At 42.7% G+C, this 14,869-nt stretch overlaps 1 protein-coding gene across 2 annotated transcripts in view; it reads right to left on the bottom strand.

Annotated features, from left to right (window-relative positions):
* LOC106595193 (zinc finger protein 2 homolog) overlaps window positions 1–13,877 on the bottom strand; it is a 32,900-nt gene extending 19,023 nt beyond the window's left edge. The window contains exon 1 of one of the 2 annotated variants that reach the window (XM_045711056.1): window positions 13,651–13,877. The gene's annotated coding sequence lies outside the window, so the exon portion shown is untranslated. Of the gene's footprint in view, window positions 1–5,597; window positions 6,147–13,650 lie in introns of those variants that run through there. The other variant, XM_045711061.1, reaches the window with a different exon arrangement.
* Between the last annotated feature and the right edge of the window lie 992 nt (window positions 13,878–14,869).

Genomic DNA, 14,869 nt, shown 5'->3' with positions numbered 1-14,869 from the left:
AACTAACTTTTAATTAAAGAAAAGCATACATTTATATATGTATGAAACCAATGGAACAGACATAAAAGACAACATATACTTTAGGCCTGTTCAGAGTTATACCAGGAGTTATGTCCTAGGGGCACACTCCTCATCTGCACAAATAGGACAATCCCCTCTTTGGCACATTGCACAAAAGAAAGGGTCGGGATGATGGAAATGTCCATTAATGTCAACTTGGGAGCACCACTTGCAACGCCTAGGTTTTGGACATTTTTTGTGTACATGAACAATCACTAATTCACCTGAATCGGGGTTTGTGCCATACACCGGAAACCCACCAGGTCGCCAGTCATGGCACTCATAACCTCTTCCACGGATCACCTCATGGAGACAGTTAGGGTTTCCAAAAGGACAATCAAGGGGACCTCCAACAGCATTGCAAGGGTTCCCATACTTATTTGTATAATGTCCAGGGTTGCCTGGGACAGGATTGACTACAATAGGTGGATCCAAAATATGATCCTTAAACTTGATTCTTAACCTCCTTTTTCGTTCAGGGTTGACTCCACGCACCGACATCTGTTTAACAGAAGTCTTGACCACGAGTGATTTAACTAAAGGTAACACACAGCAAAATACAACGCCTAATGCCACTAGGCCTCCACCCACCATGATGGCCAGCCTAGTAAACATAGCGCCCCATTTTCCTAAGGCCAGGTCCAACCAATCCCAGACATGAGAATCAAACCCAGCATTCGCTTTCACTTCTGCTCTTAACCCTTTAAGTTTATTCATAGCTAGGGAAAATGTTCCATTAGGTGCAGTGTTATTGGGAATAAAAGTACAACACGCATCTCCATACATTACACAAACTCCCCCCTTCTCCGCTAAGAGCCAGTTGAGAGCTTCCCTGTTTTGCCATGTCATCTGGCTTGTGGCCTTTACCTGTTCTCCTAAAGCTGTCAAAGCAGAGTCTGTATAATTTATAAATCTTTGTTGGTTATAATATATATAATTAATCCACTCTAAGTTCTTATTGGGTGTGACCCACAAAAATATAGATTCAAACCCAGATTTAACCTCATCCCTGGCTTTAAACTCATTGGGCACACCCCTGGGTTGTCCAATTGCATCAAGGTATACTTTAGGATCCGATTCATATTCTCTCTTAGTTCTAGTTTTAGCGTGCTCCACCTGGGGTATTTTAATAATGGCAACTTGTTGGACTGCTCTGACTAAAGCACACAACCCAATCCATCCTTCAGGAAGAACATTCAGAAGTTTGTTTTTCCCACACATCCAAAAACTATCAGCAATACCTCTATCTTGGTTCTTTAACATAGTAAGAGATGGTGCAACCTGAGTGATGTTGCCACACGACCCCTTCCTATTTGTAATTAGTCCTTTCTCATCAAATTTACAAATACCCACAATTTCTAACACCCAGATAGTGTCACACTTTACCGTTGTTTTTCCCACATTAATTCCACCAATACCATAATTATAGAAACATTCATATTTTCCCTTAACCACGGTACTTTTGTCTATCTGAGGTTTAGTTAACTCAGTCCTAATGTTGTATGTAGCACATTCCTTGTTAGCCAGTACAGTCTTATTTAACATAGTTTTACCTTTAGTACTGCCCAAAGCCATTCTGCACTCAATGTCACATAAAGGAACATGGTACTTTCCATGATTACAATTAGCATTTTTCCATTTAGCACAACTGTCAAATGATGCCGGTTCTGGTACTATTAATATTTCAGACAAGGGTGATTTGCTGCATAATATACAATTGTCCATCTTATGTCTGTCTGCTGTATACCTTGCCCATTTATACCAGTCATTTTTTGCCGCTTCTTCCAATGTTCTGTCCTTGGGTGGTTCTGATTCTGCCCCACCCGCTGTCTCGTCCATATCATATCCTTGAGGTGAACTGTTTGGTTTTGTCAACAAGTTCCAAATGTCAGTGAAAAACCCTCCTGATTCCGATGTTTCTGGTTTCGCTGTAGGTGTAGTCACAGGTGTCGTTGTAGGTGTAGTGGATTTCTCACCCAGAGTAGTAGATGTTACTCCAGTCGTGACCACTGTGGTATTTACAGCTGCTGCCACAGTTGTCGTGGTTCTAGTTGTTGTAAGTACTTCTGGATCGGGTGCTGGTGTGAATTCGATTTTCATGGTGGTTGTACTGCTTCCTCCAACCAGTCCTAATCGGGGGCTGTGTGTACACATTTGCTACTGGCAATGGGACAGGCATTTGGGTCCGGCCAGGGGTCAACGGTTGCGGTCCTCCTGGGGAAACAGCAGCCATTGTTCCTATCTCGGGCACAGAGGTGGTTACTGAAGCCTGGATCTTTTTATTTCCTTTGGTCAGTTCTTCCAGCTGCAACTGGGCCAGCCTTCTCTGGATGTCTTTCCCTTGCTCAGCTTGTTTTTGTTCCTTCCTTCTATGTTTCTCCACAGCGTGAACCACAGTCACAGAATTCTTTGTATGCTTTTGAGGTAAGTCCCACCACGTCCTCCAGCCGGTTCCTTACTGGCTGGGGCATGGCTTCCACCACTGAGGTCCGGAACATTGTTGTCATCAATTCATTTTCCTCCGGATCCTGTTCTGTTTCCATTCTCCATTTTTTCAATTGTCCATGCAGGTACGCAGCTGGGTTTTCTGTAGCTCCAATGGCCTCTCCCCTCAGTGCCTTGGGGTCCACCTTTGTTGGGTATGCTGCCCTTAGGGCCCTCCAGATGGCAGGCCTATACCTGTCAAACATCAGTCCGTCTCTTGACACCTCCCACTCTGTGCCGTTGATTCCTCCCTCCTGCATGATTTCTCCCATTCTCTGCACGCTCGTTACCCTTGCCAGTAATGCCCTTATGTCGCCCACCGCCAGTAATTTCCCCATTGTAAATTCTTCAAAGGTTCTGATCCACTTCCCAGCTCCTTCATGGAGATCCGGCAGCCGGGTGACCAAACCCTCCAGGTCCTGCGTAGCCCATGGTATGTAGTGCCCCTGATTTCCTTTTATCAGGATTGGGCATTGGTTATACGGATCTAGACTATAGTTTTTTGCTTTTTTCTTTGCCCTGTCTCTGAGCACCATGTGATCTGTTTCTGTGGAGTCTTGTCTCAGACTTTCCTGTAGGTTGCGAGCTGTTGCCTCATCTTGCCTCTCTTGCGTACTCTTCCTCTGCTCGCTCATATTCTTCTTGTATCTTTTGTGTTAATAGGCGGTTCTTCCTTTCTAATAGATCTATATCGAATCTATTATCTTTTCCCTCATCCTCAGATTCTTCCCCAAAGTTGCTGCCTGCATCAGATCCTTCAGGAGTTTTTGGGTGTTTCTGTGACTTCTCTTCTTTCTTGTCTTTTTCTTTTCTTCCTTCTGTTGTGTGTTGTTTCGGTGTTTCCTTCTTTCCCATTTCTGTTTCCATTGCTTTCAGGGTTTTTATCAAACCCCCATAGCAATTGAAACCTTCTTCTTCGCTTCTCGTGTGTCTCTGTTTTTGTTGGACCTCTCCCTGCTGAGTGAGGGGGTGCACCCACTGCTCTGGGTGTGCAGGCCTCTTCCTCCTCCTCCTCTGTCACTTCTACCCTACCTCTTATTTCCATCTGTCCGGTTACCATGGGATACTGCCCATGGGGATAAGGTGGTGGCTTATTCTCCCACACACCCTTTTCCTCATTTTTCTTGTGATCTTTCTTCAGCATTTCTCTTGCCGTTCTCATGCTGTGTAACAGGCCCATTCCTCCGTCTTTAAACATTTTCAATATTTCATTCTCTCTTTCTCGTTTGTTCTTTCTTTTCTGTTTTTTATCGTTTGGTTTGTAGTTTTTTATTAGGGTCTCCATTTCCTCACACACAGAGACATCCAATGTCCCCTCTGCAGGCCATTTGGTATTATACTTTCTAGTACGTTTTTCCCATTTTTCAGATGTTTCTTTTATTTCATTTTTATTCAAAGGGTGTCTGGCCCCCAAGATCTCTACCGGTGTCCCATTCCCTTTGAAGGGCATCTTTGTCTTTAGCTTTACTTTCCTGTATTAAATCCCTTTCCTAGGCTGCGACCTCCTAGGGACCCAGCAATTCTAAAGTGTTTTATTTTACTTGTGTTTACACTATGCTGCGTTATCCGTTTTGTGAATGCCAAACATTTATTGCGGTTCCGTGTGTTATCTTATTTAATTCTGGCTTGACCTGTCTTTATTTTTACTTCTTGTTTTAGTTTATATCTTTATCTGTGTGTGTTTCCTTTCCTCCCTGCGCACTGTGTGTGCTATGTGTTTACTGTCTTCTTATTGTCTTATTTTCCTAGTTTTATAAATTTTTTAATATACTGTATTATATCGATGTTTTATCTTTACATATAGCTCTCCTTATCCGTTATCTATTGGTTTTATTCCCTTCTCTCCAGGAGAGTTTTACCCCTACTCTCCCTATCTATATCGAGCGGCTACACAGCGGAGCTTCACAGTTCCTCCCCTGTCCCAAAATAGCGCGCACACACACCTGTTATCTCTCCTCCTTGCTCTATGCTTCTGACTTGTTCTAATATGCTTCCTCAACCTAGAGAAACTTTCACTCACTCAAACACACTTTTTTATTTGCATTCATACAATCTTTATTCACATTCGTTCATCCACACCCTGCTTTACCTAAAGCAACCTATAAAACCTCAGTCTATTCCTGATACACTTCCTCAACACAGGATAACTTTGTATTCATAGGATTTTTGTAGTATGTCGGAAATTCTGCTTAATCGAGTCAGTTTCCCTTCACACTGTCTGTCCCCCCCCTTGTACTGTCCTCCGTTCCTCAGAGCAGCTACGTGGTGGACCCTACTGATCTTCCGGCGCCGTTAGCAAAGCGGAGCGTTATTATCTGTAGGACTAACTTTTCATGGTTACCATTCGTCTACCTAGATCGAATCTCTCCCGTGCCCTACCTGCTCACTGCATACAGATCCTCGTTCCTCGAGCGATATCGTGAACAGCCCACTCAATCAAGCCCTCTAATTTTCTCCTAGGCGCGATTGTGTAGGATTTCTATCTATTTGTTCTGACCACACGCACACAGCAGCAGTAGCCCCACGCCAGGTCAGGCAGTCCAGCCGAAAGAGAGCAAATGCACACACCTCTTGGGCCACACAAGGTTCCCAGATTTATGGTCTCGTGAGAGGACCAACCCGAATCACACACCCAACACGAACCGCCTGATCAGGTTGATTGGGCTGTGTTAACGCACATCCCAAAACAGGTCCTGAAACAGTCGAACTCGGCCAAGCAGAATCAGACGGGACAATCCCTCCCAACAAAACCACACGTGGGCCCGTTAGAACGGTCCAGTCAGCGCAGGCGCAAGCCCTCCCCGCTAGATACCCACACAAGCCGGTCCACTATCTACTGCGCATGTAATCCCAACAAATTGTACACATATCACATTTAATAATTCCCCATTCATGCATGCATGCAGTTCTATTGAATTCAAAAGTTCTTTCAGTACCACTACATTTTTCAGGAGTTCTTTAAATAGAGAGACCTACGTGGCGTCTCCTTCGTTGAGACTGAATCTCCGAAGCAATCTACACAAACATTTCAACTATTGTAAGAACAAGCTTACCTTATTATAGTTGGGCGGCCACCCGTTTGCGAGACTGCTCCAGAAAAACCGTCACCAACCAAAAACGCCGTTGTCTGAGGTCCCTTCAACTCCTGGCAAGCTCGCCAAAGTATGTTGTGGAAAATTGTGTTAAAAGTATCACTCTTACAAGAACTTGTAAATTCAATATAGACTTTAATACAAAGTAGCAAAGCCGAGCTGGTCCGCGGAACAACTGACTTTCTCAGGCCCCAGCTCTGCTTTTATGCACATACAATACATAGGTCCATCCTTTATGTAAATGAAGAAAAACCCTTTGTGCTTTCTGCCACCATTATCTTTCAACCCTATGGATAACGCCCATATCTGAGGATAACGCCCACATCTGCTCTTGTTTCTAACATAATGGTGGCCAAACTTTCCTTATATGGACATAAAATGAATGCATGCATCGCATGCTTACCCTTACTTATTTGTCCTTGTTATCTTTACTTATGGTTAGGTGTTTATCTCCTCCTCCCTTCATTAATGTATCTCTGCTTTTCCTTCCCTCAGCACATTCTCTTTTCTCCCACAATATAACAGAGTGCTGGGGGGGGGGGCTTTGATAGGATATAACAGAGTGCTGTGGGGGGGGGCTTTGATAGGATATAACAGAGTGTTGTGGGGAGGGGCTTTGATAGGATATAACAGAGTGCTGTGGGGGTGGGAACCTTGGCGTGATCCTGGACAACACCCTGTCGTTCTCCACTAACATCAAGGCGGTGACCCGATCCTGTCGGTTCATGCTCTACAACATTCGCAGAGTACGACCCTGCCTCACACAGGAAGCGGCGCAGGTCCTAATCCAGGCACTTGTCATCTCCTGTCTGGATTACTGCAACTCGCTGTTGGCTGGGCTCCCTGCCTGTGCCATTAAACCCCTACAACTCATCGAGAACGCCGCAGCCCGTCTGGTGTTCAACCTTCCCAAGTTCTCTCACGTCACCCCGCTCCTCCGCTCTCTCCACTGGCTTCCAGTTGATGCTCGCATCCGCTACAAGACCATGGTGATTGCCTACGGAGCTGTGAAGGGAACGGCACCTCCATACCTTCAGGCTCTGATCAGGCCCTACACCCAAACAAGGGCACTGCGTTCATCCACCTCTGGCCTGCTGGCCCCCCTACCTCTGAGGAAGCACAGTTCCCGCTCAGCCCAGTCAAAACTGTTCGCTGCTCTGGCACCCCAATGGTGGAACAAGCTCCCTCACGACGCCAGGACAGCGGAGTCAATCACCACCTTCCGGAGACACCTGAAACCCCACCTCTTTAAGGAATACCTAGGATAGGATAAAGTAATCCTTCTAACCCCCCCCTTAAAAGATTTAGATGCACTATTGTAAAGTGATTGTTCCACTGGATATCATAAGGTGAATGCACCAATTTGTAAGTCGCTCTGGATAAGAGCGTCTGATAAATGACTTAAATGTAAATATAACAGAGTGCTGTGGGGGGGCTTTGATAGGATATAACAGTTGATTACGAACCTTCCCAACGAGTTTAAAAATAATAAATACATTATTTTCATGTAAAAAAAAAATGTAATAAAGATAATCTAACGTTTTACCTAATTATATATAAGGAGGGCATTTGCACAACATGTTTCACAACAGCACACAACAAAATTCCAGAGACATATTGAGCGACCAACTGATACCAATCACGACCACACCCAGAGACAGATGGCTGACTTAAGCCCTAGCCACACGAACTGACCACTGGTGTAAAGAACAACATTCCATGAATATCGCAAGCACCCAGACACGAATTACCAGAAACACACACACACACACACACACACACACACACACACACACTTAGGTGTGTTGGACTCCGAGGACAAAGGACACTGCCAAGGGCCAATGGGAAGTCGACACCACCTGGAGAGTGGACCGTCCCTCCACTCATCGACCAGTCAGGAGAGCGGACCTACTAGACTCAACGTCAACACACTGTTATTTCATTGTATAAATTGGATGTATACTATGTTTCGGGGCTCTCTTCTGCTAGTTCCCTATGAGCTAAACGAAGGAGTCCGTGCACGCTTTGCCAAATATCTTTGTCTCATAATAAACTGCCTTACTATAAACTGAATCACCCGGTCCAGCGTCTTGACTTGTCTCCTTCTCAAATAACTAATCATCAACAGAATTGGTAGCAGAGGATGGTTTCAAACTCCTGAATTCGGTCCATTAATGGTTGATGTGAGAAGAGACAAGTCCAGGACAATCTTGTAAGGACGGGTGACCTGTCCGCAGGAGTCATCGGCGATTCTGCTTGCCCCGGGAAACTGATCAACGAGCTCGATTAAAAAAAAGCTCTCTCCACACAGATCCGCAAGGTCAAAGAGGGGGAGCTGTTGGGAGACTCGCCACCACTGAAGGTAAAAGTTGGGGACTGGGTGAGGGTCAAAGTCCACAAGAGAAAGTGGCTGGAACCCAGGTGGACTGGGCTGTACGAAGTGAAGGAAGTTACTTCACACTCTGTCCAGGTCAAAGGTAAATCAGGAGCACCTTGGCACCACCTTACACATTGCACTCCAGCCCCAACCCCTTCCAGAACTTTGACTGAAACCAAGGCCGATTTGCGCGCCCTACATAAATTCGATTCCAACCACTGAAACCTTAGTTGGGGAAAATGGGACAATGGCTTCCGTTTCCACGACCTAAGGCACCACGCCCAGGGTCGGGGTACATCCCTCCCTGGGAGAGGCTGGGGATATCAGCTCCCCTGTTTGTTATTTTTGTGAGTGTACACTACTAGGCTGATCACCACCGCTATTGACCCTGGTCAGGCTGATAGGGGCCTAATGTTTCCTTTGCTTCAGGTGGAAGACACTGAACCCGAGTATGCATTCGAATAGTTTAGTTTTCACGCCTGCCACGCGGGGGGCCCGGGTTCGGATCCCAGCCCATGCACCATGGGACTAAAATGTAAGAAGATATGTTTTGCCTGGAGAGATACGGTTGCTAGCGTTTGTTTAAGATATAAATGTAACGTTTTGATAGCCTTTCAATTTAAACTAATCAAGCTAACTAATTAGAAAATAATAGCGAGGGAATTTTGATATAATACGTTCTCTGTTGCTGGAAATGGCATACAGAGAAAGAGTTGAATGATGTTATTTTTATAAGTATGGCGATTTACATGGTACATATAAGGTCATAGACATTTCATAAGTGTGAAGCCGAAAGAGAGATACAGTTGGAATATTGGTTTTAATCTTGTAATAGAGGAAAGGCAGAACGCTGTTTGAAAAGAGGTAATCGCTGGGCTATGTTTGGCGGGAAAGAAGCATTTTGTGATGTGATAAATTCTGGTTATTGATTCGTGGTATTGATTGTTTAGTAACACCAGTGAATTGAACATTGCATGGAAAAATATCAAGTCATTAAGGTGAATTACAGGTGGAGTTAATTTTATATTAACAGGGACGGTGCACATTAAACACAGTTGTGTATAATGGCAGGGTATTCCTAGCAAACAGAATGGGCCGGTTTGCAGACAAACTGAAAGGGTTTTAGGGTTTTAAGCAATCTTGGGTCAAATTGGTTAAATAGTACGTTAAAATATGGGGTTTCATAGATTGAAGTACAGTATTGTATCCAAGGGTAGCGCATGTTCAATTAAGTTTAAAACTAATGATTGGGGGGAGTACAATGGAAGTATAAGCATTTTTAGGTTTTGTTTGTAGTTAACTTTTGGGTTTCTGAATCGGTGTAGTATGAGGAAATGCTGACCAAGTGGTTATTTTATGGAATATGGAGCGCTTAGCTCTTTGGGGAAAAATTCCTAGGGACAGGATATCTTAAAGGGGTAGACACACATGGCATTGTAAAGTTTTATTTTCTGAGTTTTAATTAAACACGTGAAATTCTTTTGATAGGGAATGTTCTGGGAACTTGAGATACGAAATCTAGATAAGGTTATTAGCTTTCATTTGTCTAATGTAGTAAGAAAGAAAAAACGGTTCTGAAAAGGGGTTATGACTTTTTGACCCCACTGGTGACTTTTCCTTTTGTGGTCTGATCAGCCGCAATGAAAAGCCATTGGATGGTGAATTTAAGGTCATTTGGGATACTAACTTTAAGGAAACTAGGAGAACTGATAATTATGATGGAGTTAAAGTTCTTAGACACAATTGATCATTTGAACCAATGAGAAGACAAAATGACGAAACGGGTACAATAATTTTTCTTTGGGGAGTAGTTCAGATTAGTCATTTTGATCTGATTATGTTACGTGAATATCGTTTGATAAGTAGGGGTACTTTTTACATTATCTAGATAAGTTTATTTTCCCTTAGGAAGTCAGCTGTGGTTGTATTTAGTGGAAGAGATTTAACACAACAAGACTGTGGAATTAATATAATAGTAATATTATATTTTGTTGATAAAACAGGTTAATAATGGTAGACTTAAGCCAACAGGACAGGAATATATGACATCTGTAGGGAATCCAGGATTATTGAGGGTATCGAGATAAATGTAAGTAGCTATGTAATAAGACCATGAGACATTTAGTACTCCCCTGCACTGCTGAGACCTTGATGGGTTGGAAGTAGAAGGAGGAGAGCATAAACAAGGAAGAGAAGATAAAAGTAACATAGAAGAATTAGATAACGGTTAGTGAGTGGAGACCAGCATAGTTAAATTATAAACAGGTAAGGACAGAAATAACACTGGAGAGACAGAAAAGACATAAGAATAGAAGATGTTAGGTTCATTTAGTTAGGATATTAATACATGGAGAGACTATCGGCTCCATAGGCATGTATTATAGTTATGATTTTAAGTTATGTTTGGTAAAATTCGCTAGGAAAAGATATGATAATTTAGTTGAAAGAAGTTGTTCAATCTTAAAGAAGATAGGACACTTGATAGAGAAATGCACAGGGTAGCTAAGGATAAATGCCCCAGGGAGAATTGTACATGTGGTATATGAAAGGGGGCAATCCTACAAGAGAAGGGCTGACATAAGGATAATTTACTAACCTTACAAAAGACATTGTTAAGAAATGCAGCAAAATTGATACATGGCTTGAGCCATGTATAAATAGGGGGAGTATGGTAGAGCAGGCGATAGAACAGGATAGGATGCTACTAGAACAAAAACATTTTTTGTAGAATGTCCATTCCAACATTTGGAAATTGACTTATTGAACTATTCAGAATTAAGGGGAAGAAGGGGTGTTTAACAATAACAGATAAGTATAGCAAATGGGTAGAAGCGTTCCCAACTTACTTGGTGGACATGATTATGGTAGCTAGAATATTAGGACAAGATATAATCCCTAGTGTTGATACTGGGATCTATCTCTTTAAATGATGGATGACAGTTTAGCTAATCAGGTAGAGCCTATAGAATGCCAGAGTTAGGGAGAATAGAGATACCAGAACAGGTAGACATAGAAGTTAAAGATATACTAGCAGAGCACATGAGAAGACTGTTTGTTAACCAAACCCGTATGTCCAAGATTTTGTGTTCAACAGGTGAATTACAGGAGAAGGTGATTCACTCAATCCAACCAGGAGACTGGGTGTGGATCCAGTCCCTGAGGAGAAAAGACGGGAAGCAGCCCCGTGGGGAAGGCCCATACCAGGTGCTGTTAAACCATTGCCTTTGCCATTAGAAAAGCTGAGAGAGTCACTTGGGTCCACGTTACCCACTGCAAGGAGGTATGTACACATATGACCACTGCTGATCACACACAGAGTTAGGAGAAGAACCGATACCAACAGGGTCCGGGGTTACCTCCTTAACGAAGATTCCCTATCCCGACCGTTCATCACTGTGTGTGCTCCTAGAGGTGTGAGTATGGGGTGGAACCTAGCAGAGAGACTAAGGGCAGGAGAGGGTTGACGGTTTTTGGGAAGAGTAGAAACTCTGAGCTGCATCATAGTCTAATCTTTCTGATATATTCAGATCCACCACCTACTGGTACTAAACATAGGTTACCGTTGTCATGGAGAAGAAGTAAAAGATAAACTATATAATACACTGATGAGTGACGTACAGAATAAGGAATCAAAGAAGATCAAGATGTAGAATTTAAGGTAAACATTAAACAATTTCCTGGGGAAGCAGACAACTGTACAGGAATATGGGTTGGCCAGATTGAAGTACTCAGCCAACCCACCTCGGTTCACCTAAATTCCGGATGAATACCAGTGTTATAGATACAAAAATGGCACCGAGAATTAAGATGATTTTAATGGCTGGAAAGGTAATTGTTAATATGACTGACTTAGGTTTGAAAGCACAGGAGAAAATGTGTAACCTCACAGCACCTATAACTGATGAAGGGTGGGCTAGTACCAGCAAAGGACGCATACGACAGAAATTACCACAAAGGGTGGTTAGGAATTGCGCCCTGGGGTTATTGGTCCAACCAGTTCGAGTTAGTCATCAGAGGCCAGTTATAGGAGGCTAAAGTAGGCACAGGAGGAGTTTTGACCAGGATGGGAGTAGCTTTACAAGATGGATGCTATTGGCATCCTCAGGGAAGTTCCAGATGAATACAAAGCTATGAATCAAATATGTGAAGGCTTTAACACTACATTATTTTGGTAGTTGACAATAAATAATAATGTGGATTGAATTAATGACATATTTTAATCAACAGAGATTCATGAATGAAACAGAGGATGCAGTAAAGAGGTTCTCTGACCAATTATCCGCCACCTCCCTCATGACCTGGTAAAATAGACTGACTCTCGATAGGTTACGGGCAAAGAGGATGGTGTAGGTAGAATGATTAGGTTCATTGCTGTACGTACATTTTTGATAACACAGATCATGTTTGGGAAATGGAAAAGTGTTGCAAGAACTGTATTATGGGCTGCTTTCACCTGTATGAGTGTGATTGGGTTGTGTGGTTGTTGTTTGGTCCCGTGTGCAAGAGGTTTAATCACCAGAACTCTAGAGAGATGATAACGGAGCAGATGGTGAGCTACGGACCGAGTCAAAGTTCAGATCAATGAGATGACAAGTACCTACCGCCGAGCAAGGTGGAGGATTCATTCAAATATGAGGAGCACATGTTAGATGAGACCATCTATTGGGATGCATGAATTAGTTTGAATTTGTGTGAAATTTCTGAATCCAATCAAAATAGATGTGTTATAATGTATGTGAAATATCTAGCAAAACGGGTGGATTGTAATGGTAATGATATGATTTTAATCCCTATTGAGACTTGACAAGCTATCTGCTGAGGTGAGACGTGAAGAGGGGGACTCACAAAATTTGTCTCTGACTTCCGTTTGTTTGTTTTCACTCCCGCTGTGCCGCAGATTGTTCTTTTTGTCACGTCTTGCAGACGTGAAGAGGGGGATTTGTAATAAAGATAATCTAACGTTTTACCTAATGATATATAAGGAGGGCATTTGCACAACATGTTTCACAACAGCACACAACAAAATTCCAGAGACATATTGAGCGACCAACTGATACCAATCACGACCACACCCAGAGACAGATGGCTGACTTAAGCCCTAGCCACACGAACTGACCACTGGTGTAAAGAACAACATTCCATGAATATCGCAAGCACCCAGACACGAATTACCAGAAACACACACACACACACACACACACTTAGGTTTGTTGGACTCCGAGGACAAAGGACACTGCCAAGGGCCAATGGGAAGTCGACACCACCTGGAGAGTGGACCGTCCCTCCACTCATCGACCAGTCAGGAGAGCGGACCTACTAGACTCAACGTCAACGCACTGTTATTTCATTGTATAAATTGGATGTATACTATGTTTCGGGGCTCTCTTCTGCTAGTTCCCTATGAGCTAAACGAAGGAGTCCGTGCACGCTTTGCCAAATATCTTTGTCTCATAATAAACTGCCTTACTATAAACTGAATCACCCGGTCCAGCGTCTTGACTTGTCTCCTTCTCAAATAACTAATCATCAACAAAAACCAGCACAAATGTCAATAGCATAGTGACCCATTGCATTTGTTGACCGTTAACCGGCTACAAAGACCCCTTATCTTACATGTTTAAATGTATATAAACTTACCTGATTCATTGTAGATTCTTCCGTTTATGGTCGATTGCAGAGTTCAGGCGAAGTTAACCAGATGGCGATGTTTATGTCTAGCGTACTGATATCGTAGATTAGGTAGGTAAAGGTCCGAGACGTTATATTTGAACATGTGGCTGCCAAAAGTCAGAAGACAAAAGAGCCGAAGCTGTGCCTTCACTTCCGGTGTTGTGCCGAAAAGCCCCACCCCTGCCAGAATTCTACGCACTCAATACTTCGACTTGCTTGCAAGTTGAGATTTCTGCTCTTCACTCCGTTGTCAGTTTAGCCTACATTTCACTGATCTTAGTACTATAAATCTTTTTTTTTGTGTCCTTCAAGGCAGCTGTCAATGATCACGTTAGGCTGCGTTTCATAATTTCTTTTATGGCGGTTTGATCGCGGGGGAGACACTAGTAATGTCTGCAGGTTTCGGTTTGGCTATTTGTTTCAAGTGTATTAGTCTATAAATACATCTCTTCGCCAAAAATCGTCATCTATCCCATGTCTTATTCCAGCCCAGCCTCACATTCAATTATCGCATATATGTACAAAATGTATTTCAGCAGATTTCGTGCAATTTTGTGTGGTTCAATTCGTTCTAAAATACACGAATTAGTCCTACTTAATTCGTGCGAAAAGACACGAATTTAACCAGTAGACGACACACAAGCCTTTGCAACAACCATAGACGCGATCGCCTGTATTTCATTATTTATTTATTTTACGTTATGAATATATAGATATTTTGTCTTTTTTTAATCCCTATTAAAACATTGTGGTTGTATGCCTATATGTACTGTTTTCGATTTTTCTGAACAGACTTTTCAGTATAGAATGAATGTAAGCAATGCATGATGGCTAATGGTGTTTTATTCGGTTGTACTTCCATGTATTTCTTACATTTTACATTTACGTCATTTAGCAGACACAAAAAACAAACGTGTAAACCTTTTTTTATTGACCAGAATGTAACTGAAAATACGATGGCAGCCTTGTCATTGTCCATTAATACCAAAACATATTTTTTTTCGTATAACATTTGGGGAAACGTAAAATTACCAAAACGTTAACCCGTAATAAGGCTATGGTGGAATTGTACTATGAGCTGGCTAAGTGTAAATACATGGCTCTGAGTGTAAGCACCTTTTCACTCGAAACTTTCTTCTGTTCAAATTACCGTCAGTGCGAAATAGCTAGAAAGCTTTCGTATTTC

The sequence above is a fragment of the Salmo salar genome, chromosome ssa02 (assembly GCF_905237065.1).
Source record: "Salmo salar chromosome ssa02, Ssal_v3.1, whole genome shotgun sequence".
In the NCBI taxonomy this organism is placed as follows: Eukaryota; Metazoa; Chordata; class Actinopteri; order Salmoniformes; family Salmonidae; genus Salmo; species Salmo salar.
This window is presented reverse-complemented; position numbering and strand designations above follow the sequence as displayed.